This window comes from Protopterus annectens, chromosome 5.part1 (assembly GCF_019279795.1).
Source record: "Protopterus annectens isolate FY-2018-M chromosome 5.part1, PAN1.0, whole genome shotgun sequence".
Classification (NCBI taxonomy): Eukaryota; Metazoa; Chordata; order Ceratodontiformes; family Protopteridae; genus Protopterus; species Protopterus annectens.
Genome location: NC_056736.1, coordinates 483112737 through 483137287, shown reverse-complemented (window position 1 = coordinate 483137287; position 24551 = coordinate 483112737).

The following is a 24551-nucleotide window of genomic DNA, read 5'->3' as shown; positions in this document are numbered from 1 at the left end:
TTTGAATTGCAGTTTGGTCTTTTGGTTCTTTGCATCTGCCTTACTTGCGAAGCTTTCTGAAGCTATATTCCCTTTTCAAACTTATCACACAGCTCTCTTTTCTCCACCGGAATGGTGGTTAAAGTGTCCCACCATCATAAAAGGATTTACAATGCATTCGGCTCTCTCATTGACAAAAGTATCCAACATTTTTACTCACAGTTCCATTTTCCTGAGTTGGACCTGTACCAGCTTGAGAATTAATGTAGTGTCCCATTGTTCTTTGGGATCCCAACAGGGGATCCTAGCCCACCAACTGCTCCCAATGAAGGGATGGATTCATCTCTCAAAACACGAGGTATATCCACATTCGGATCCGAAGACATAACAAAATGTAGCACGACAACATCACCACACTAAAATTAATGAATAACTAGGATTCGAATGAAGTACAAACAACTCAGTAAAAATCTGTTTTAATTCTAACGCCTTGGTGAAAAACACCTTCTCGGAATACAAGTCACATCAAACATTTCACTTACATACACACTATAAATCAATTAACACATACTTAAGTCATTAAATAATTTTTCCCTTAAAGCAAACTATTCCAATTTAATTCCCCATTAAGTCTCATAGGGACCAATGTATTAAACTTCAAAATATAAATACTTTCTTTATATAAAAGTTTCTCCTTTAATACATTTTCATTCACACAAAAACAATTAATCTGTTCCAAAATACTCCCTTTCAGCAATGAATAGTCATTATTATGCATTTTCATAAAATGAGCAGCAATCATTTTTTTCTTGTTTAAATTTTTTTATATCCCTAATGTGTTCCATAAATCTTAACTTAATGGGGAATTAAATTGGAAACGTTTGCTTTAAGGGATAAATTATTAAATGAATTAATTATGTGTTAATTGATTTATAGTGTGTATATAAGTGAAATGTTTGATGTGACTTGTATTCCGAGAAGGTGCTTTCACAGAGGCGCTAGAATTAAAACAGCTTTTTACTGAGTGGTTTCTACTTTATTCGAATCCTAGTTGTTCATTTATCTGAGGTGATTTGTGTCTATTGTACATGCTAGAAGTGACAATGTATCTGAAACGATGACCTTGGTTGGGTGCACTCCTCACTAAAACAGATGGTGGTCTAATTTCTTCATGTTGAAGTTGCAATTAATGGAGAATGTGCTGTTCAGTCCTAATGGTTTTCCAGCTCTTAGCATGATTTGCCATGCTAGTTCCTCCTTTTTAAGTTTGTTGTTTTCATTCCCATTAAGCTGTTTCTGGTTGACTATGTCTAAAATGTGAAATTTAAAAACATGTCTTTGATTTTCTCTCACATGTCTGGCTAGTGTTTTCTTCAAGGTGGCATATCTAATGTTCATGTTGTGCTGGACTATTCATTCGTTTTTAGTTTATTGATGTTTTTACCAATGTAGAAGGCTTACCAAAGGTCATGTATATGATGGTCTCATTGTTGCATTTCCAGTGGTATTGACTGGGGTACATCTTTTTGGTGTTCAGGTAACTAAAGTAGGTTACAAACTGGATTTTCCTGACCAGGAAAATACAGGATCTCAAACACCTATCCTATACAGATAGGCTAACAGCCCTGTCCCTGTACTCAGTCTCATACAGACTGCTCAGTGGTGACCTGTGTCTAGCATACAAGGCCATCTCAGACCCAGCTTTGATGGAGTTGCTGCATATCTGTAAGACAAACTCCACTTGAGCAACCCACACACAAGGCCTTAACCTGGTCTGTTACATTAACAGAACTTGTTGGTGGGATAGATTTGTGCCCCAAAGACTCCCCCATTTTTGGAATAGACTACCTCTCCATGTCAAGCAGAGTACCTCTCTAGCCCTCTTTATGAGGAACCTGGATGACCTGCTGGACAGGGGTGCTGACATTGAGGGAACATGGGCAAAATTCATGGCTAGGCTTATAAGGGCCTCCAGGCCAATCGCCTAGTATCATCCTATGAACCTATGAACCTATGTAATTATAGGACCATGATCATCATGCCCCTTGGATAGCTTGTCCTTCTTGTACCGGAATGACCTGGGTTGCTGTATAGGGTTTCAGCACTGTGTGGTTCATGATAGGAATCCCTTCCACATCTGGCCATTATGATGACCAAACACAAGGGTTGTTCAATCCACCAGTAAATACAGGGAAGATCAAGTGAATAGCCCTATCCTAACAAGTGAACTATGCTTGGAACTTAACAGGATCTTTCTTATTTTTATGTTTTTTATGCTTGTTTTATATTTTTATTTTTAAAAAGGTTTGCAAAAGACTCCCAATGTACACTATGAAATGGGTGGATCCCAACAATCTGGATATAGCCATAACCATGTGGCGGATCTGCACAGCTAGTGATCCACCCTTTGCAACCTATAGACTTTTGCATAACCTCATTTCAACTCCATCAATCATTAGAATGATTTTTAACAGAGATATCAAATCCCTTAGTCACTTGGCAGATCTACTGAAGAAGCAAAAGCATTGCAGAGAGTGTTATTTTACCTATTATTCATTAATGCCCAAGAAGCTTCCTCCATAGCTCAACATAGAAAAGCTATTATACTCTTTCACCCAATCACGTCCAGTTTCTTATTTGTTTTTATGCCTGACTTTAATATATAATAATGCTTTTTTATATGTTTTTTTGCTATGGGAATTAAGTATGCATTCTAAACCAGTGGTTAAGTCAGTAGACTGTCACTCATTGTAAGATTGCTTATAATATGTGTATGCAAAACTTAAAAAAAAGTTTTAAAAATATGTTTAAAACATGCAATTCTGATGGAATTTACTGATTATGTGAAATACATTTATTGTGGAAATATGTTTTGGAAAGACTTTTAATGTGGAATTATGGGTCAGATTGAATAAAGTAATCAAGCGAGATAAGGATGGGGCCCACCCTGATCCTGTCCTCCTCAGGTCAATTTCACCCCATTGGGGCATGAACACATCTGAGGGGAGATTCCAGACATGAACCACTTGCATCTAAACAGTATGAAATATCTCTGGGTTTAGACTTAACTGCACCACACAGCATCTCTTATCTGCCAACCAATAAAGGACTGATTCCAAAAAAACTAATTCTGATGAATTGTTCTGTTTTGATTACTTAAATACATTATCAGTTATGATTCTGAAGTTGTCTTTACATAGAAGATCACCTAACAATAAACTGATTTTTTGCTCTGGTCTAATTAGGCTAGAAATGGTATTTTCTTTAATTGTTAAAGTTTATTTTTTGGGTTTTAATTTGTGATTTTGGTTCCATCGAGATTTACAAGGTATTAAAGACATTAAGATCTAATAGCCGAGCACATCTAGAAGGCTATGTCTCCTACCCAAGAGGCTGGCTACAGTAACCCTTTTTTATCTGTCTGTCTCTCTCTCTCCACCTCTGCATAAATTCGGTTCTATTCTAGTCTAATATATTCTGTTCTATTATAGTATATTATAATGTGTGTGTGCATGTAGATATAGATTCCTAAACTGATATAGATAGATACGCTTATTTTCTTCCAGTTAAAACCAAATCATTTACAGATATCATTGTTTTTTGCATTAACTGCGGTGGTGGTGCTGCGGTAGCATTGTCGCCTCACAGTTAGACGTTGCCCATTCGATTCTCAGTTAGAGCGTCTTCTGTGTGGCGACATGCGTGAACGGGAGTTCCTTCGTTGAAGGTTGTGCGTTAGGTCCGGCAAGCCAGCACGTAAAACTCTACTGCCAAACATTAGCGGACCGGAGTTCCGCTGTGGTGACCCCTAACCGGGAAAAGCCGAAAGACACAAACAAATTGTTTTTTGCATTAAGAGACCATGAAGCAGCAAGTATGATCTTTCGTATAAGGGAACAAAGTTTATGTGCTCATCCTAATCAGCAGTTGGAAATGTGTAAATAGCTTTAATGTATCTCACGTAATATGCTAAAAGATGTGTTTTGTAATGCCTTTGTGGCATATAGATGTTGGTCCAGAAATTTTTTTTTTTTTACTATTCCCCAGATGACAGATGCTTGATTACTGACCCATGAGAGAAATGACCCAATTGGGGAGAGATGAGAATGAATCACCTCTTGTGGCTTCCTCATCCCCAGAAAGGGATATGGAATACATTTAACTACTAGTGTGACACCTGGGGAACGCAAGGTATTGCAGATGCTTTAATGTCTGACTCAGGAAGAAGAAAACTGTTAAAGTCAGTGGAATAGGATCATAGGAGGTAACTAGGCTATTGACATGGAGGTCATTTCAAGCCTAACCGTTGCATCCCAATGTAATACCATAGATACTCTAATCAATACCCAAGATTCTATTTATTAATGACTGACCATGTCCAGGAGGGTTGTGGATGTTATCTCTGGTAAGAATTTACAGTGTCCCATCCACTTGTCCAGGTTACTTTTGAACTGTGTCATAGAGGTGCTCTGCTATACATGAATTGGCAGCCTGTTCCAAAGAGAAAGCAGTCACTGGGAGACAAATCTGTCCCTCCAGCATGTCCTATTCAAGTCACAGGCCATATTTACATCCCTGGAATGAGTAGCTCTAGTCTGATTTTATTTATGGATGTGCAGCAAATTCATTAGGTTTGGGTCAGAGACTGCTCTGTAAGCCAGGGATAAGTCTTCCTTAAGAAGTCTATATGATACAGAGTATAATGACAGGGACTTTAGTCGGTCTGTGTAAGACACATGCTGGACTCCCTTGATCTTCTTAGTTATAAACTTCTGAGGTCTCTCCAATTGCTGCAGATGCTTCAAATGGTACATGCTGAAAGGGGAGTTATACTCAATTATGGGCCTGATTAGTGACTAGTATAGAGGAGTTAGAACTTCCTATGCCCTAGAGATGATGCCTTTGCTAATCAAGTGTGCTACATAGAAAGCCTTCCTTACTACAGTAGACACACGGTGGTTCAAGTTAAGGTCGCAGTCTACTTGTGATTCCAGATCTCTTACCATTTCATAGGTACATAGGGTATTGATGTTAATTTGATAGTGTAAAGGGACATTATTTTTACTGAAGGGAACGATAATGCATTTCTTTGCATTCAGTTTGAGACCATGACTATGACAGCAGTTGTTGGTTTGTGTAAGACCCTCCAGAAGTATACTGACATCAATTGGGGAATCAACAATTGCACCTGGTTTGCAGCTGTCTGCAAACTTGGTCAGTCACAGCTCCTTAGCCTGAACCTCTGAGAAATATACACCAAACAGTAGGGGACCCGCACTGATCCTTGTGGCACCCTGCTGGTGACAGGTCTATGGGTTGATGTGGAGTCATCCACTTTGATAGTGTGTGACCAGTTTGTGAGCCAGTTGGCAACTCATCTTACAAAAAAATTGGTTTACATTCAGTTTGCTAAGTTTACCAGTAATGCCTGAGTGTGAGATTGTGTCAAAGGCCTTTGCCAGTTCAAGGTATGCTGTGTGCACAGATGTACCCTCGTCAATGGTCCTGGTCACATTTTTGAAGAAATCCACCAGGGTTAACAAATAGGATCTGCCCTTGATGAAGTTGAATTTGGTCAGATCCAGAGTTTGGATGTTGCCTATGTCTTTATTTATGAGGTCCATGATGATGCCTTCCGTGGCATTACAGATGAGGCTGGTCAGACTTATCGGTCTATAATTCCCTAAGTCTGTTGCTAATCCACCTTTGTGGAGGGAAATAACTGTTGCCGAGATCCATTCTGCAGGAACAATGCCAAGTGATTAGGCTGTGTTTGAACAGAGTACTTAAAATGTTCATAATGAGTATGTAAAAATATGCATCTGCAACATATCCTGGTTTAATTTCTGCAAGTGTTTCGGGTTTCTAATACCATGATGGAAATGTATCCCGTTCCTAAGTCAAAGTAAGATTAAAGCTCATGAAATTAGTATTGTTTTTCTTTGATGTTAGCTTGACTTGCTCTTTGCAGTACCCGCAATGTGCCCAGAACTGACTCCTTCTGCAATTCACATGGAGTTACATGTATCGGTAACATATTGACATATGTTTGCAAATTCTTTTTTTATAATACCCATTGCTCCTACTATTATTGGAACTAGCTGGGTATCTTTCTTCAGCATAGTCCTCATTTATGCCTTAATATCCTGATATTTTATGACTTTATGTCTTTCTGTACTTAAGATGGCTGGGTGTCACAATTTCAGTGATCAGTTCTACTTTTGTCTTCTATTTCATGGCCTACTATATCTGGTTTCTCACATCTATTTTTGAACTGCTGGTAATGGGTGATCTCATGTAATATAAACTTCATAATTTTCTATCATGCTTTGTGGTTCATGTTTCCAGTGCTTCTCACCTACTTCAGTATTATAATGCTTGTACAATTCCCATTGCATCAGTCTTGCCATATTACTATGCCTTTCAGTATGCACTCCTTCTGCCATTAGTGTATCATACCCAGCAACAAGAAGTGTGACTGTTCCCAGTTCTGTTTTACAAAACCTGTATTCATCTTTCTTCACCTTTTACTCAAGAAATTTGTATTGATTTTCTTCAAAATGTAATCAATGACATTGATATTTATATAATGAAATAAGTAACAAACTATATACAATATTTACAATGGTCTGAAATTGGGTTATAAAATCAATCTTGTAAGACACTTGAACAAATGTTCTTTTTTAACTGATTTCTTCTTTATGTAGGGCCTGAGTTCATTCTTAATGTTTCAATAAGAGATGGTACCTTAGATCAAATTTTGGGAGTGATCCTTAGTTCTTTTACTTTGACTTCCATTGTTGCAGTTTCTTTCAGTAACTTTAAAAATTCTTCAAATTAAGGTTCAGAAGTGGATTTCCACTTTCTAGTGATGCATTTCCTAGCAACCTCTAGTATGATCCATAGTAAGTATAGGTATTTTTTGTTAATTTCAGTTCTTCCATTAATATTCAGAAAAAATAAAGATTTAATTAAAGTAAACATACCTGTGAATAAGGCTTGTAGGAAATTATCAAAATCTTCCCAGTACTTTTTAAGTTTAATACATTCAGAAAATATGTGTACCCAATCTGCTTTGAATACTAAAAGACATCTCCAACAAAAAACATTGTTAGAAGAGCCAAATCTGGCTAATTTATTGGGAGTAAATAATGATCTATGCAGAAACCTCCACATGAATATTCTCCAGTATTGTATATTAGATGTTAATTTGACAGAACACAATAGATTTGTTTTATTTTCCATGGATAGATTTAATGTATGTCCTTTGGTAATAAATTCCCAAAAATGTTGTTGAACTTTAATTTTATAATTAATTAGTAATTTGTATAATTTTGAAGTTGTGCTCTTCCAATTATTTTTATCATATATAATTTCATCTAAATATTTTATAAATGTAGGTCTAATTTTAAACAGAGAATTATTTATTATTCTGCATAGATCATCTTTGTACACCTTTCATGTATGTAGTCTACTACTCTGGGCCACCAATATTAACCTTTCATCTTTTGGTTTAAATTCACTTCTCCTTAACCATTCCTGCATTCAGTCCTGATTGACGTGAGGTTGTTGCAAGAGTTTTCTGTACTTGCAACTATATTTATGCATGTTCTACATTCTGTGCCTTCTCACCTTATATTCTTTCTTTTGTTTTGTTTTGTTTTTTTTGGTGTATGCATTTGCTGCCTAATATTTATTTATACTTCTGGTTTGATTTCCTTTCAAGCTACACACCGATGTGCTTCTGCTAAACTAAGCAGAAAAGTCAACTTAGACTTATTCTCCTCATGTTTTAAAACTTTAACTATGTTTGGATCTTGTGAGGCCAGCAGATATATATGCAATCTTACGATTGCATATCTACACATCCAATCAGTTTTGAGAAGGCCCATACCTCCTTCAGAATGGGGAATTCATAATCTTGGTATACACTGATTTTTTTTATAAATCATTATATAAGCAACACACATTTTTTTTGTTTTGTTTTCCTGTCCAACTGATGCAATACATTTTGGGGCCAGTCAGTCACTCCAAAACTGTAAGTTAGGACAGGAAGAACAAATTGGTTTATAGCTTGAACTTTGTTCCTAGATGTTAGAGCTGTTTCAGTATTAATTTTTGCCCTCTAAAATACTCCTTACTAAGTTTTATTTGCATAGTGGCCACTGCCCCGCAGATTCATATTAACAAGGAAGGTGCTAGGAACACAGAAATAATCTTAATAGTCATGCTATTTGACAAATGATTGGCAGCTCATGATTCCTGTTTTGGTGTGACATTAGCAGTTCAGAGGAAGGAATAGGCATGTATAGGATGATAGTTTGACTGTTGTAATGTGAGGAGTAGCCAATAAACTCAATAAATAAATAAATAAATAAAAATGTTTAGCCTTATTTGAGGTCTAAAATGCTATTTCTGTCCCTGTTCACACAGTGCACTTCATACAGGATTGCATGCTGACTTGTATAATAAAATGGCTTATTTATCAAGCACTGTGCTAATTGTAGGGCTTCATTACACTTGATCAAATGTAAACTGTAAGAGTTACACCTCACAATTTGATTTGAATTCCCATATTTGGAGCTCCTCAGTTCCATGCTCTACAGGAAATCATGCTGCTGTAATTTTTATTTGTGCACCAGCTGAGACTCAGACTGTTCAGAATTTTCTTTTCTCTTTGCGGCTGTCATACTATGGAGTTAACTTGCATAAGTAAATGGGATGGTCGATGCTGAAGTACTTGCACTCTGCAGTAATACTTTCTATAATTTCTTATTCATTGCACTGAAGCAAATCATCAGGTCACCGCTTCATCTACTTGAATCCCAAAGAAATGAAGAGAAATATAACTGCAACAATGCTTTGTCAAGTAAGTTACAGATATCTCTCATAGATGCAACATATATGGATGAAACTTGGATGCTAATGCAAAATCATGATTTTAAACTGTTACAACAACTTACCTCTCAATTGTTTTTGTTTTGTTTTTTTTTTAAGCATAGTACTATGATTTTTTTACCTCAGATTTTACCTATTCCTCCTAGATTTACTGATTTACCTCTGATTGTCCCTATAAAAACAGACATGTTTGAGTGTAATATCAAATAGCTGAACTAAGATATGCAAAGATTCCTAAACACTAACTATATGGAATCTATTACCCAAACACCGTCTATTCTGAAATGTAAGGACAATAGGACATGCTCTCTGCAATGATTTTAAAAAAACATTGCAATGAATTTTAATGTTTAATGTCTGAGAGGTTTGTGCAGCATTAAGAAGATGATTTCTAGAAGTTTGAGCATTTTAAATATTTTGGAAAGCTTTATCTCTCTGTCAATCTATTTATCTATCTATCTAGCTACCTGTCTCTCTGGATATCTATCCATCTATCTATCTATCTATCTATCTATCTATCTATCTATCTATCTACCATTCTGTTATTCTAAATATATGCACATTTATCTTTCTTTCTATCTCTCTGCCTCTCCAGGTTATTTTTTTCTGTCAAACAGACAGTTAATTGTTCCAAATATAGTTGTATAGGAGAGAACCCTTTTATTGCAATGACATTAGTCAGTACTTGAAGTATTACTTTCTGCCCATCAGTAGTTTTTGAAAGAGATCTGTACATTAGTAACTTAACAGTCAAGTGGATTTGCTGATGGTGGTGAAATATGCAACTGTCAATTAAAGAGTGTCTTAGCCACCACTCCATTTTGATTATTTTTTTTTCATACTTTGTGTTGTTAGAGTGCACTATCATAACTATATTTTATGGGGAAAAAACAGAAATTAGATTGAAATAAGTGAGTGCTTCCATTTGAAATAAAAAGAGCTATGAAATGTTGTCTTCAGCGAGTGTCCAAGGCAAACATGCTGCAGATGCTAAGTGAATAAATCTACATTATTTGGTTTATAAAATTAGCTGCTTTACCACACTGCAATCAGTCATTGGTCTCCAAGCTTCTGCTTTGTTTAATGTCCAATTAACTTCTGTTAAATGTAGGTCACTTCCTCTTTAATGATGTATGTTTCTGCCAATGCTCACTGGTACTCCTTATAATTACACTGATACTGTGTTGTCCAGAGAAATATGCAATTTATAATCCTACTGCTCTGCATGGGATTGATCTGTTCCTGTGGACTGTCTAGTTTCTAAAATTAAACTATTATATTGTTTGACAGTATAGCTGCCCATTTACTTGTGCAACACCAAAGACAGCAACATTTTTCACAGGCAAACTGGTACGTTTATAAAAATGCAGCATAGAATCTGATTAATGCTTGCAGTCTGTTCACATACACAGATTTATTCACATCCTATACTAACTTTTTTATTTTCTTTCATGATTGCTTCCTAAAATGTTTACTATCATTTCTTGGGGGGGGGGGGGGCTAGCAGCTCACACAACAGCAGGGCAGAGAGCCAATAGTACTTTTTATTTTCTTTATTATCTTCTTCTTTTCATCGACAATCTACATTTAAATTGTATACGTTCCTCCTCACGTGACTTGCTATACAGACTTCTGCCAAATATATTTTCTTCCTGTAAACTACCTGCATCTTGTCTATACTATCATGTGAATGAAGTCTGCAATGGTGCATGTAGTATTCCGACTCTGCATTATAATTTGTCTGAAAAGAAGGAAAGCAGCCCATCACTGTACAATGGGAATGTTTAATTTTATACAACCTAGTATGTCTTCAGCATTCCTTGCAACTGCACCCCACTACTTTATTATGTTTATGTCCTTGGATATTAATAATTTCTGGTATGATTAATTTTATATTGTTGTTACTACTCCTGCAGCATCACCATCACCACTACTAATGACACCAACACCTACAGGTCATTTCCAGAGTAATTATTTTTAGGTGTCCTAATCCGTATTTTTGTTTTGGATTTAAAATACCACCTTTGGACTGTCCCATCATCAGTTACATGATGCATCTTTTCAGCCTTTCTGCATATTCTATTGATCTGCCCTGTTAGAGCATACATTCTAGGCCTTCTGCAAGATTATTTATAAAGAAACTGAAACTAATAAACCCTGTTATCATCATCATCATCATCATCTAATGAACTCTACTAACTATAGTCATCTGTTTTCCAAGACACGATTTTACTCAGTGACATGACCCTAGGACATATTGCATTCTTTTCTATTGTTTATAGGTAGGTACTAGGCTATTGGCCCAAGGGCCTATGTAAGCCTAGTCAGCAAGGTTCCCTGGCTTTTAAGCTTTTTGTGTGATACCATGCAACAGCTTAGCTAAAGTCCATGCAGGCAACATCTATAGTTCCTTTCTGACCCAGTGCCCTTGTTTTTCATTTAAAATCTTCAAACTGATTTATTTAGCATGACCTTTATGAGGAGAACATATCTTTCCCTTGATGTCTCAGACTTTCTACTTATTTCAAAATACTTTCATTCATTATATTTCCTAACAGAGCTCAAACTGACATGTTTGCTGTTTCCTACCTATGCTCTGCTTCCAAGTCTCCCAAATCTGATGATAAATCATATCTTTCAGTCATTGAGAAACTTATCTCTCCTTATTCTCATGAAAGGAATACAATCAATGCACTTTTTTTTTCATTTGACCCAGTTGTTCTAACAAAGAATCCTTGTATTTCATAAACACTGGGAAAGAGCATTTAATAAATCAGTTTTTCTGTCAGTTATTTTATTGATCTTGCCCCACTCATACCTTTAGATCATTATCCTTTCTTTTGCCTGTTTTTGCTACATTATATAATAACTGCAAATTTATTTTGTTATTCTTATTCTTTCACCTGCTCAGATCTTTACATGTGTTATACTCCATTTTATTTTATTTTACATAGCTTTTTTGTCTTTTTCTTCTTTTTCTCATATATGCCTTCAACAAGTTTCTTACCTCTTGACCAAATTTGATCAAATGCTGTCTTTACATAAATTCAATTCAGTAACAATTGCCTGAGATCTACCTTTGTATAGCATACAGTATTGCAGTGAGAAAAGTTAGCATTCCCAACAAAAGTACATCTCGGAACATTAACTGTGAATGGTCACTGGGTATCATCCAAAGCCAAGCTTTCTTTTTGCTAGACCATGCTATATTACCATTAGATTGAATTGTTTGTACTTTGCATAGTTGGTGAGGCAGAAAAGGTGAGCAGTATTTTTTACCTATTCCGTGTTCTGTGGGTGTGTGAACTTTTTGCTGGTATATGTAAAAAATGGGAGTACTTGCCCCTTTATTTGAAGGTACAGGAAGTCTGCCATCCTCCAGAAAAAAAAAACATATTCCGTATTGTACATCTTTAAAAATGTTGCTGCTTTGAATTAACAATCTCCTGATGTTTCAGGGTTGTTTTAGATTAACCACTTCTTGATTAAATGAGACACATTTATATATGCTAATACAATTTTTAGTCAAGTTGCTTATTTTTTACAGGTGGTGTATCATAGTCCCCAATCGTCACTGCTTCCTTTTGTTAACATTCTAAAGAGAAGAATGTAATATTTCATTTTTCCCAAACCTCCTCCACCCTTTTTTTGCACATAAATCCTGTATTAATTTTCAGATCATTTCCTCTCTCCAGTAAGCCACAATACTTGCTATTGATCTAACTTCAATACTTCTACTCACTTTGCTGTGAACCAGATGAACACATTTCCTCAGCTGGTATAGCCTCTGTCACTTTAATGAGTACAGTACGATGGCATGTATACTCTATGATGGCTCCTTTGCATCATGTTAATCACAATGTCACATTTTACAGACACTGATCCTCTATTAGTGCCACTGTTTTAATTAAATAATTTTGTCTACTTCAGACTCTGGCAGTCATCTCTCTCCATTTTAGTTTTTTCCTGGTGCATTTTGTGTTATGAATATGACCAAGATGATACACTTTTTATTTATTAATTATGTTATTCTTCTGGGCTAATTTTTTTCTGTTCTGCTGTTTTTTTTATGTTTTCATGAATAATTCAGGATTTAATCAATACATCACTGGTCTTGTCATCTCATTTCTATAAACACATTCTAGTTCTTGAATATTGCACACAGGATCTAGAATTAGCTCTGTAACAGAAGCACAGTTTCATCTCATGGGAGAAATCAGTGCATATTCTTAATAAATCTAAAACCATTAACCCTGCACCAGCTTCTTAGTCATTTGATAAATGCTGTGAGGTGAAGTACCGTAGCACAGCTCAAGACAAAGTCAGTCATCATTCACTTTATGCACTCCATATTTAACGTAATCCCTCTCCCAGATTCTCAGGCTCACTTGTTGCGGTGATTGTTACTTTTCAAGGAAAGTATTGGTCCTTACACAGACAGTGACATCAGTCATAACAATTTCTCTTGCTATCTTCAAGATTCACATATGATAACTCCTGGCCAAACCAACTTGCTTATACCTTGCCTCTATAATCGGGTTAGACCTTCTAAATAACATCTGTTGTGAGTAATATGTACTAAAACAGATTGGCAATTCACCTAACAGAGTACTGAAAAGAAAGTATTGCATTTATAAAGAAGACATAGGAGTAACTGGAGTGGAGTGCATGGTAATATGGGATCATTCAGATTAAAACATAGAAATGCACTGTGAATGATTATAGTTAATAACCAAGTATGTGTGCACTATAATGTGAGTTAAATCAATGTTGCTTTTACTTATAATCATGAAGTACTCAATTGCACTACTTCTTAGAAAAAAAAACTGCTAACAATGGTTTTGAGTCAGTTTGTGAATATAAGTTAAAGAAATGGCAAAATATAGTTTGTAAGTATATATTATGCCAGTAATCCTTTAGTATATCAGAATGGTATACACAAGCAAAAACATTCTACATAAGGAATCACCAGGCAAGAAAGGTAGATTAGTGCTTTCTTCTCTGTATACTCAAAGGATTTCTTCAGAAAAATAAACATCACTACAAAATGGTTTATAAAGACATATACACAAGTCACATATTATGAAACTAACCAGTTATATTAAAAAAAATTGGGGGGTTTCTTCAACCATTATAAACACAACTGCGGTGGTGGTGCTGCAGTAGTGTTGTCACCTCACAGTAAGACATTGTCCTGTTCGATTCTCAGCTAGAGCGTCTTCTGTGTGGAGACATGCGTGAATGGGTGTACCTTCACTGAAGGTTGTGCGTCAGGGCTGGCAACTCGGCACGTAAAAAATCTACTGTCAATCATTAGTGGACTGGAGTTCTGCTGTGGCGACCCCTAACCGGGAAAAGCCGAAAGACACAACTTCAACCATTATAAACATAACACATCACACTGAGAACCTCTTCAAGGAACACTAGATGGTGGGGTCTTATCCAGACATGTCCCTTGTGGCCATTGTACTTTTTGTAGATATCTTATCAAAACAAAAGAATTTTCCACTAAAAATACTTCAGAAATTTTCCACATCAATACTTTTGGGAATTGGAGTACTGACTGCATTATATACCTTGCGACATGTACTTGTTTGGTGGCAAATTTTTACTGATGCTGCCTCACCCCCAGGCTTGAATGAATCACTGTCTATTAAACCTTTGCTATATAAGATATGTTAGTGTCAAATTGTTTATAAATAAGTTGAGTCAGTGTTTTTATAGTAACATATGTTTTTAACAAACATGAATTTCAGAGGAATTTGTGCACTACATTTTATAGGATATATATGTATTTATAATATAATTGTTTATTCTTGTTATCTATTCATTTTGGAATGTTTTTGTTTATTGTCTATGCAGAAAGTTTTAGTGGAGTATGTTGCTTTAAATTTTTGGAGCCAAAACATCTATTTAAGGGCTGTGATTCAGAATGGTTTTTGTTCTGAGGAAGCCTGTATTGTAACAGGTGAAAGCGCTCAACTGTTATTAAAAGTGTTTTTTATTTAGTCCTGCTGGTTTGCACGAGAGTGCTTCATTGTTTTCGGTTTCTCAAGCTACATAGTGTGGTGTCAGTGTTCGCCTTTTTGCTTGTTTTATGGTGTACTTACAACGCTTGGATTATCTTGTGTTTTACTATGGAAGCTGATGGAGAAGCTGGATGTGCCACACCCAATAATACTGAGCGGAGTTCTTTACAGCAACTACAAACAGAAGTGTGGGACTTGAAAGCAAAAGTGAGCAAGCTTACTGCTTTGCTTTTAAACTTCATTGGGCAGCAGCAGGAAGCCAAATTAGTGTCTGCAGTTCCTGAGATTTCATCTTCAAACACCCGAGCAGAGAAAACTAATGTTTCAGGTACTGTAGTGGGGAGAGAACCTTGTGTTTCTCCACCTTTATCTTTTAACTCCACTTGCATTCCTAATGGACAGGGAGTGGGTCGTACACTCTCTAACTGTATTGATTTGCCTTTGGAGCAAGGACATAATGAACTTAAAAATAGTGTTGAATTAAACAACAGTAGTAGAATTGCTTTTTTTGACTACACATTTGACTTCTCTTTAGTGGATGTACAGGAAGATGGCAAACGGGCAGGGGCCATCCCTAAGATGAAGTTACCAAATAAAACTTATGCACAAGCAGGCAGAGAACCTGCAAGAAAAGGCACTGAGCTGTTTTCAAAAACTGACTCAACTTCCAACAAAATTGACAAATTTAAAATGTTTATGAATACTAATTGTTTTTTAGATAATGATGCTTTTGGTGGAAAAAGTAAAGATCCTGTTATTTCTAACTGTTCACTTAAAGACATGATTTATTTATTTGGTAAAAAACTGAATAATATTAATACATTGAAGTTAGAAAATGCTTATTTATCTAAGTGTTTGAGCATTAATGTTATTCCTAAAGGCTTGAGATTTTTTAAATTTCCTATGGGCATAGATGTGAATGACAATACAAAAAAAGAATTTAACTTGTTTTTTGATAAATGTGGCATTGAGTTCATGAAGCTGTTAATTAAATGTAATGATGAGAAACTAGTTAGACTAATGGATGAAACAGAAAAAGTGAATGAAAACATTTTAAGTGATTTATTATTTGAACAGTGGGAAAGGTTATATAATAAACAATTTGTTACAGCTGATTTAAATATAAAAATATCTCTAGAAAGGAAAAATTCTAAACTTACTAGGGATATTCAGCAGTATGAGAGAAGGGCTATATATGGGTGGAAAGAAGGACAGTTTAAAATTGTCGACAATTCACATAATCGACAGCAGGTCCCCTCAGATTATGATTATAATTTTCAGGCTCAAAGTAATTCCCATTTTTTCAAGGACAGAGGTCAAGACAGAAGAAGGGATTGGAAATGGGGGGGAGTTGGAAGGAACCCCATCATCAACAATAGCCAATATAAATAATATGAATCTAGAGCTAGTTACTTATGTAGATTTGCAGACTACACAGCAAACTGCTACCAAACAAGACGTACATAACACCACAAAGTACTGTGAGATTTCTTCCACGGATGGTGTGATTTACAGGTACAAGAGCTTTAACATTTTTAACTATACAGATGTTGAGCTCGATATGTCTTATTTTAATTTACTTTCTAAGGGCTTGAAATACATACCAACTAATAAATTTGATGTGGTTGATAATATTTGTCAAGTTAAATTGTATACTAGGAAATTAAACTCAGCAGTAATGTTCAATAATCCTATTAATAATGTTACTGGCTCTAATAATGACTGTAAAATTATGAAAAAGAAAAGTACCTTTATACCCCCATGCCATCCAACGATTGGTTTATTTGAAAAATGTATTGTTAAGCAGATTTATGAGCTTAACAACAAAAATAAGTTTAGGAGAATGGAACATAATTTATCTAGAGAAGAACAGGACACCCTACAAATGTTGAGGAAGAATAGATCAATAAGGGTGATGAAACCTGACAAGGGTGGGGGTTTAGTTCTTTTTGATCAACTTACATATACCTCTAAACTTCATGATATTTTGCATTCTACTGACAGTTATGAGATCATATCTGTTAATGAACTTAACAGATTATAGAAAAATTGATTGTCACCTCGAGGACTTTCTTATAGATAGGCAAATTAGTTTGGACACTTACAACTTTGTCAAAGTGGAATTTCCTGTGTTAGCCAAGCTAGTTGGCATCCCCAAAGTTCATAAGAATGTGTCTGACCTGCCTTTTAGACCAATTGTTTCTGGCAGCAGATCTAAAACTTTCCCTTTGAGTGTGGTCATTGACCATACTTTGAAAAATGTGTACGAAAAGTTATTTCATCTTGCCAAGGATTCTTGGTATTTTTTAGCTTATTTTCCTACACATTTATACAAAAAAGATTTGTTATACGTAACTATTGATGTCATAGACATTTTCTCCTGCATCCCCAAAAGTGAGTGGTTAGAAGCATTCAATTGCAGTATTACTAAATATGCAGGGTTGGATTGGGATAAGATATGGTTGATCACAGATATGATGAGTATGGTATCGGACAATAATTTCATCTTTTTTGAAGGAGAGATTTTTAAACAAACTAAGGGTGTAGCTATGGGTGCTGCATGTGCTCCCATTTTTGCTAATATGGGCATGCTCGACTGGGAGGAGTCTGTAGTGTTCACCAGTGACTTCTATATTCACATCAAATATTACACTCGCTATCTTGACGATATATATATATATTATGGGATGATGACACTGAGACATTGACTAAATTTATAGAATTTATTAACACCAGTAGTTCTTATTTGAAATTTACACATGCATTCAGTCATGATGGTCTGGCATACCTTGACACCCTCGTCTCTCCAGCTAATTTTGGGTTTAAATCTAGAATATACAGGAAACCCACTTTTTCTAACAACTACCTTGAATATTCTAGTAATCACCCTAAAAGTCTTTTAAGGAACATCTATAAGGGACAGTTGATTAGAGCAGTTAGAATGACTTCAGACTACATAGATATGATAGCTGAAGTTGAGTATATTACGGCTATGTTCAGTGATAGAGGTTATGACCTTGGTATGATGCAAAATGTAAGTAAGCAGGTTATTCAAGGCTGGGGTTCTAGGTATACACCTTTGTTAGGAATGAATTCTCAAGGTAATAATGTTTCCCCTGCTAGAGTTAGTCGTAGTGATTTAAACAAAGCTTGTGTAATCGAATATGGTCCCTGTAGTTATAAGATGAGGCAATTGGTTAATAAAAGTTGGTTTATTATGGCGGATGCTTCTATATCCAACATTTTAGGTGACAAACCCCACTTTGTAAATAAAATGGGTATGAACTTGAAAAGGTTGTTAGAAAATATGATGTTTCTGACCTCTAACACTTCTAAACCTACACAGAAATGTGGTAGATGCAACTGGTGCTTTGCTATTAACACCAGTCAAGGCACTAGGTTAAGCAACACTGCCATCACCTCTATTAGATTCAAGGCAGGTTATTGTACTACTAAACTTGTCATATATATAGCATTATGTTCATCTTGTCCTGCTTTCTACATTGGGAAGACCGAGAGACAGCTGAACAAAAGAATATGCGATCATTTTTACTCCATTAAAAAGAGAGATGAGAAGAATGCCCTATATAAGCACATAAAACAAGAGGGCTCTGAACACAAATTCACTTTTAGCATTATTGACTTTATTCAAATAGACCCTAGGGGGGGAGACTATAAGAGTTGGTTGTCTTATAGAGAAATGTGGTGGCAAATTTTTACTGATGCTGCCTCACCCCCAGGTTTGAATGAATCACTGTCTGTTAAACCTTTGCTATATAAGATACGTTAGTGTCAAATTGTTTATAAATAAGTTGAGTCAGTGTTTTTATAGAAACATATGTTTTTAACAAACATGAATTTCAGAGGAATTTGTGCACTACATTTTAGAGGATATATATGTATTTATAACATAATTGTTTATTCTTGTTATCTATTCATTTTGGAATGTTTTTGTTTATTGTCTATGCAGAAAGTTTTAGTGGAGTATGTTGCTTTAAATTTTTGGAGCCAAAACATCTATTTAAGGGCTGTGATTCAGAATGTTTTTTGTTCTGAGGAAGCCTGTATTGTAACAGGTGAAAGCGCTCAACTGTTATTAAAAGTGTTTTTTATTTAGTCCTGCTGGTTTGCACGAGTTTGCTTCATTGTTTTTGGTTTCTCAAGCTACATAGTGTGGTGTCAGCGTTCGCCTTTTTGATTGTTTTATGATGTACTTGTTTGTCCTTTTATGTAGGTCAAACCTCTTGGCCACTCAAATTACGAATATCTGAACATCTTAATAATATCAGAAATAAAAGTCCTTCCAATGCTTTATATAAGCATTCTTTGCAACATCCAAGAGTAAGTTTTAAATTCATTGTTATTGATAAAATTATTGGTAGTAGAAATATGAAAACCGTTTGGCATGACATCTTAAATAAAAAAGAGCGTACCTGGATCATTAAACTAAGTGGCCTGTTTTCACCATGCTTAAATGAACACCTTTAGAACATATTTAGTTGTCAACTACATTTGATGACATTCTTTTTTATGTATGTACATTTATGATAGATGCACCTCATTGGATTTCAGTCCAGGCATTTATTATATATATGTTAAAATGATTTTGTAAGTTTTCAGTGAGGACCAGGGGACATTCTCACTTACTTTTGGTCCATTGATCACTGTATTTAATAATTAATGAGATGGGTGAGATGATTGGTACACTTGGCATATATATAACAGTTGTTTGCATATTAACAGTTGTAAGCACACTGAAGAAGGCTCACAACCGATACCGGTATGTTTTATAAGTAATAAATGTGATTTGTACCTCTCACTATATTGGTGGCCATTTTTCATTTTTTATACTATAGTTTTCAGGGCCTTTGCACTTGCTGCACTGGCGAAATTTCCTTTTTAGTTTTTTTTTTTCAATTAGTGCCATAGAAGCCAGCATCTCAGGTAGATGTCACCTCATAGGTTCATAGGTTTATAGGTGTTTACTAGACTAACGTCCACCATGGCTTTTTTAAGCCTAACATGCATTTCAAATCTCTGACAAGTTCTCATACACTTGAAAAGTGTAAGCATGTGCCTGGGAAATGAATCATTTACAGGTTTCATGTTTGCATTAGAGACATCGGTGACAAAGCAGGGATGAATTTCTGGTTTCCCATCCAGTTTTGCAAGTTGCACTTGAATTGGGTTAGGGAGGAACTCTGCTTCACATGGATGGGGAGTCTGTTCCATAGATGGGGTACTCTCTGGGATACATACCTATCTCTCCAGCAGGTGCTATTTATATCACAGCCAAGGTTTTATTCTTTAGAACAGGTAATTCTGCTACTGTTTGTTTTGTGGATATGCAGGAGGTCCATCAGAGTGGGGTCTAAAAATGCCCTGTATGCCAGACATAGATCTCCCCTCAAAAGCCTGAGAGACAGAATATAGGGAAAGGACCTTGAGGCAGTCTGCATAGGACATATTACTTACACCCTGCATTCTTTTTGCGCAGATGCTCAACTTGTTGGATACTCCTGGTTAGGTCCATACCAAAGGGTGCATTGTTCTCAATGGTAGGTCTGATGAATGCGGAATATAGCAGAACAATGACTTCTAGGACTTGGATGTCGTATCTTTGTTTATAAGTTGAGCAACATAGAATGATTTCCTCACCACTGGAGACACATGATGATCAAAGGCTAGATTACTATCTATTTGTCTCCCTAAGTCCCTGACTACTGGGTCAACTCTAAGGGGTGTGTTGTCAAAATGATAGTTACCAGAGATGGATGACTTCTCAAAGGATACAATTATGCATTTCTTGGGATTTAGTTTTAGTCCAAGGCTCTGATACCAGTTACTTGTCCATGTCAGCCCCTCTGGACAACATTTGCATCAGTGTGTGATTCAATGACAGGTCCTAATTTTCAATCATCTGCACATTTAGTCAGCCAGAGACCATTGACATTGGTCTTGACTTCTGAGAAGTAAATGCCAAAAAGGAGTGGTCCCCCCCTTTGTGGAGTGGGATAACTGTTGTGGTGCGCCATTCAATGGGCACAAAGCCTGAGGTGAGGCTATGATTGAACATGGTACTTAGGTGGGGTGCCAGTTCATACTGTAGTTCATGTAGAAGGCAGCCTGGGATGTTGTCGGGTCCCATAGATGCTGTGTTCTTGGCTTTGGAGAGTGAAGTTTTTACCTGTGCAGCCATGATTACAGGAACTTTGCATTCTTCCGGTATAAATATGGGCCCTTTAGGGGGTGAGAGGGGGGGTAAAGTTAGCACTGAACCTATCTGCCAGGATGTTGGCAATATCAGTTGGTTCTGTATATTTAGTGTCATTGTGCTGTAACTCAGAGCAGATCTGAGTGTTGCCATTGAGATTTTTAACATAGCTGTAGAATGCTTTGTGGTTGTCTTTAGAATCAGTGGCAATTTTGTTTTCATAACTAGCTTTGGAGGATTTTATGAGGGATCTCAGCTTCTTACTGAGGCTGACCAGGGAGTTCCTCCAATCGTGCGATTTTACTCTTTTTTGCAACAGTTTCTTTTTTCTGTTGTAGAGTTTGTTTATGGCAGAAGACCACCAGATTGGCTTCCTTTTTTTGGAGGATAGCATCTTGGTTCTGTTAGGGATAGCACGATCCATGCACTTGTGTAAGTGCTTATAAAGTGCATTTGTGTAGGATTCAGCAGTCGCACCTCTATTGTCCATCTGCATGTGTGTCATGAAGTTTGCCACTTCTGTCTTAAGAAGCATGAAGTTGGCTTTGGAGAAATTTTTTATGGTTGCTTTCCTAATGGGGGGTGGGAGCGGGATGTGTATGTCTAGAGTGATTAGCGTGTGGTTGGATCTGACCAACGAGGAGCTGACCTCTGGTGTGGAACACCGGTCATCCATGTTGGTGATGACCAGGGCTAGGATATTGCTGCCTCTGGTGGGGGTGTGGATAAGTTGATCTAAAGCATTGGAATTGATGATTTCCAGAAAACGTTGAGCAAAAGAGTTGGTACATAAGTAGTTTTCCCAGTTAATGGTAGGGTAGTTGAAATCACCCATTATTAGAGTGTTGGGTTGTACCTTAATATTTTCCAGTGTATCAAGAAAAGACGAGTGGGAATCCTGGGGCATGGTGGGGGGTCTGTAGCAAGCTACAATCTGGATTGCGGTTTTGCCCAGAGTTAGTTGAACTTGGATAATCTCGGATGCATTATGCTGAGCAACTAGATTGGAGGTGTGGGGTACATACGGGTTTGTACCTAACCTCCTAAGTTGTCAACAATGCCTGAGTGGGGTTTTGTGTCAAATGCCTTGGCCAGATCAAGGTAGGCATTGTAAATGATTTTGCTCTCATCCGTTGCTTTGGTGACCTTCTCAAGAAAGTCCACCTGATTGAGAAGGCGTGATCTGCCCATGATGAAACCAAACTGGGATAGGTCCAATGTCTGGAGGTTTACTATATCTGTATTGATCATCTCCATGAAAATTATTTCCATGGCTTTACATATAAGACTAGTGAGACTTATGGGTCTGTAGTTTCCAGGGTCTGTAGATGGCCCACCTTTCTGCAGAGGGATGACTTTTGCCTTTCTCCATTCATGAGGCATGAAGCCTGTTTGGAGGCTACAGTTAAATAGCAATTCCAGTGGCCCTGATAAGTCATGTTTCATTCTATTTAGAAGGCATCCTGGAATATTGTCTGTGCCCCATTGATGCAGTGTTCTTGGTCTTAGAGAGATCATTAAGGACCTATTCCCTAGTAATAGTAGGGGGAGTTATATTTGATGATATTTCCTGAGGAAAGGTTGAGAGGGAGAGAGAAGTAAATTTGAAGCTGAATTTATCAGCCAGAAGATTTGCTATATCTTCTGGCTCAGTATAGGTGGCTCCATTTACAATGATGTCTGTACAGAATTGTGTATTCCCTTTGAGATTGTAGACATAACTAAAGAATGCTTTGTGGTTGTTCTTGCCCTGGGAGGCCAAACATACCTCAAATTTGGCTTTGGTAGACTATATTTGTCCTCTGCGTTGCTTGTTTAGTTTGATGATAGTGCGTTTATCATTCTGGGTGCTGCATCTCCTAATTTTTGCCATGATTTTCTTCCTCCTGTTATACATCTGATTGACTTTGTGATTCCACCAGTTAGTTCTGTACCTCTTCCTGGTGCATACAGTTGCCTCTATGCAGCTATTAACATGCTTGTACAGGGTTTCTGTGAACAATTCTGCATACACAGAAGTGTTCTCAGGGTTTACAGGGGCTTGAAATTTTGCCAGGTTCTCACTTAATAGTAGGAGGTTATCCTTAGAATAGTTCCTGAATATTCCCAGTTGAGCTGGGGGTCCACATTTTATTTTTACTTCAAAGGAGACCATTTTGTGGTCTGACCTTACCGGGGAAGTCATTAAAGTAGGGAGTGTACAACACTGTCCCATATTAGCGAGGACCAGATCCAGTATTGTTGCACCCCTGGTTGGTGTATTGACTATCTGGTCCAGGGAGTTTGTGTTTACAAAATCTAGGAATCTCTGTGCATGTTTGTTGTCATATAGGATTCCCAGTTAACAGTGGGGTGATTTCTCCTGTCTAGCTAGTGAATATGGGCATATTGGGGCAATGTAGCAATTGCCTCATATACACAGACAACCCTCTCCTCCTACCACCAAATACTACAACTTGCGAGAGATGCAATTACATAGCTAAACTGGAAGCAAAGCTCTCTTCAGCCAAGACTGGGCTAGACAGTCAAGAGGAGAAGGTAAACATCTACACTACACCTGAAGCAACACATAGCCCTACAGAACCCACACCATCAACACCCACACATAGTAACATGAAACCCACATATGCGGAGGCCCTTAACCTTAACCTACCCAAGAAACGAGGACCTCTGAAGCTAATAAGAAAATAAACACCAAATACAACCAAAACATCACATAGCTCACAACACCAGTGTGCCACCTAAAAACAGCCCCTAAGCCAAAACAATGTACCAAATACTTTAGTCATCGGAGACTCTATAGTCAGGCACACTGATATCCCACTTACCAGGCTGAACAAGAAGAACGTTACAGTCATCTGCCTGTCGGGTGCCAGGATCCGCCACATAACGCATGCACTCAAGTCACTCCACAGCAAGTACAAATATGACTCTGTCATTGTCCATGTTGGTGTGAATAACCTGAAATGTATCTCCCTGGACTACATGAAAATAGACATGGAGGAGCTCTCTGATCTTGTAGCCCAGGCAGGTATGACCCTAGCTCTGAGTAGCATCCTGCCATTACCCAGAATGATACCACAGTACAAGGACAAAATTATTGGCTTCAACAATTGGCTGAGCTTCTGGTGTAATTCTAAGGGGATCCAGTATCTGTCTGCCTGGGATGACATGATCGACAGACCAAGATGCTTTGCCAAAGATGGCCTGCACCTGTCACCCTTGAGATTCCAGATACTGGCTAAGGCTCTTGCCACCCTTTTTTAGGCATGGTTCAAAAGACAAATCCACCGCCGTAAAAGGTACATGCAAGCAAAATCTGAGGGGCAATGCTACACAACGCTAGAAGTCTAAACCTCAAAATGCACTTACTCGAGGCACTCCTAAAAATGGAGAGCATCGACATCTGTGCAGTGACTGAGACCTGGTTT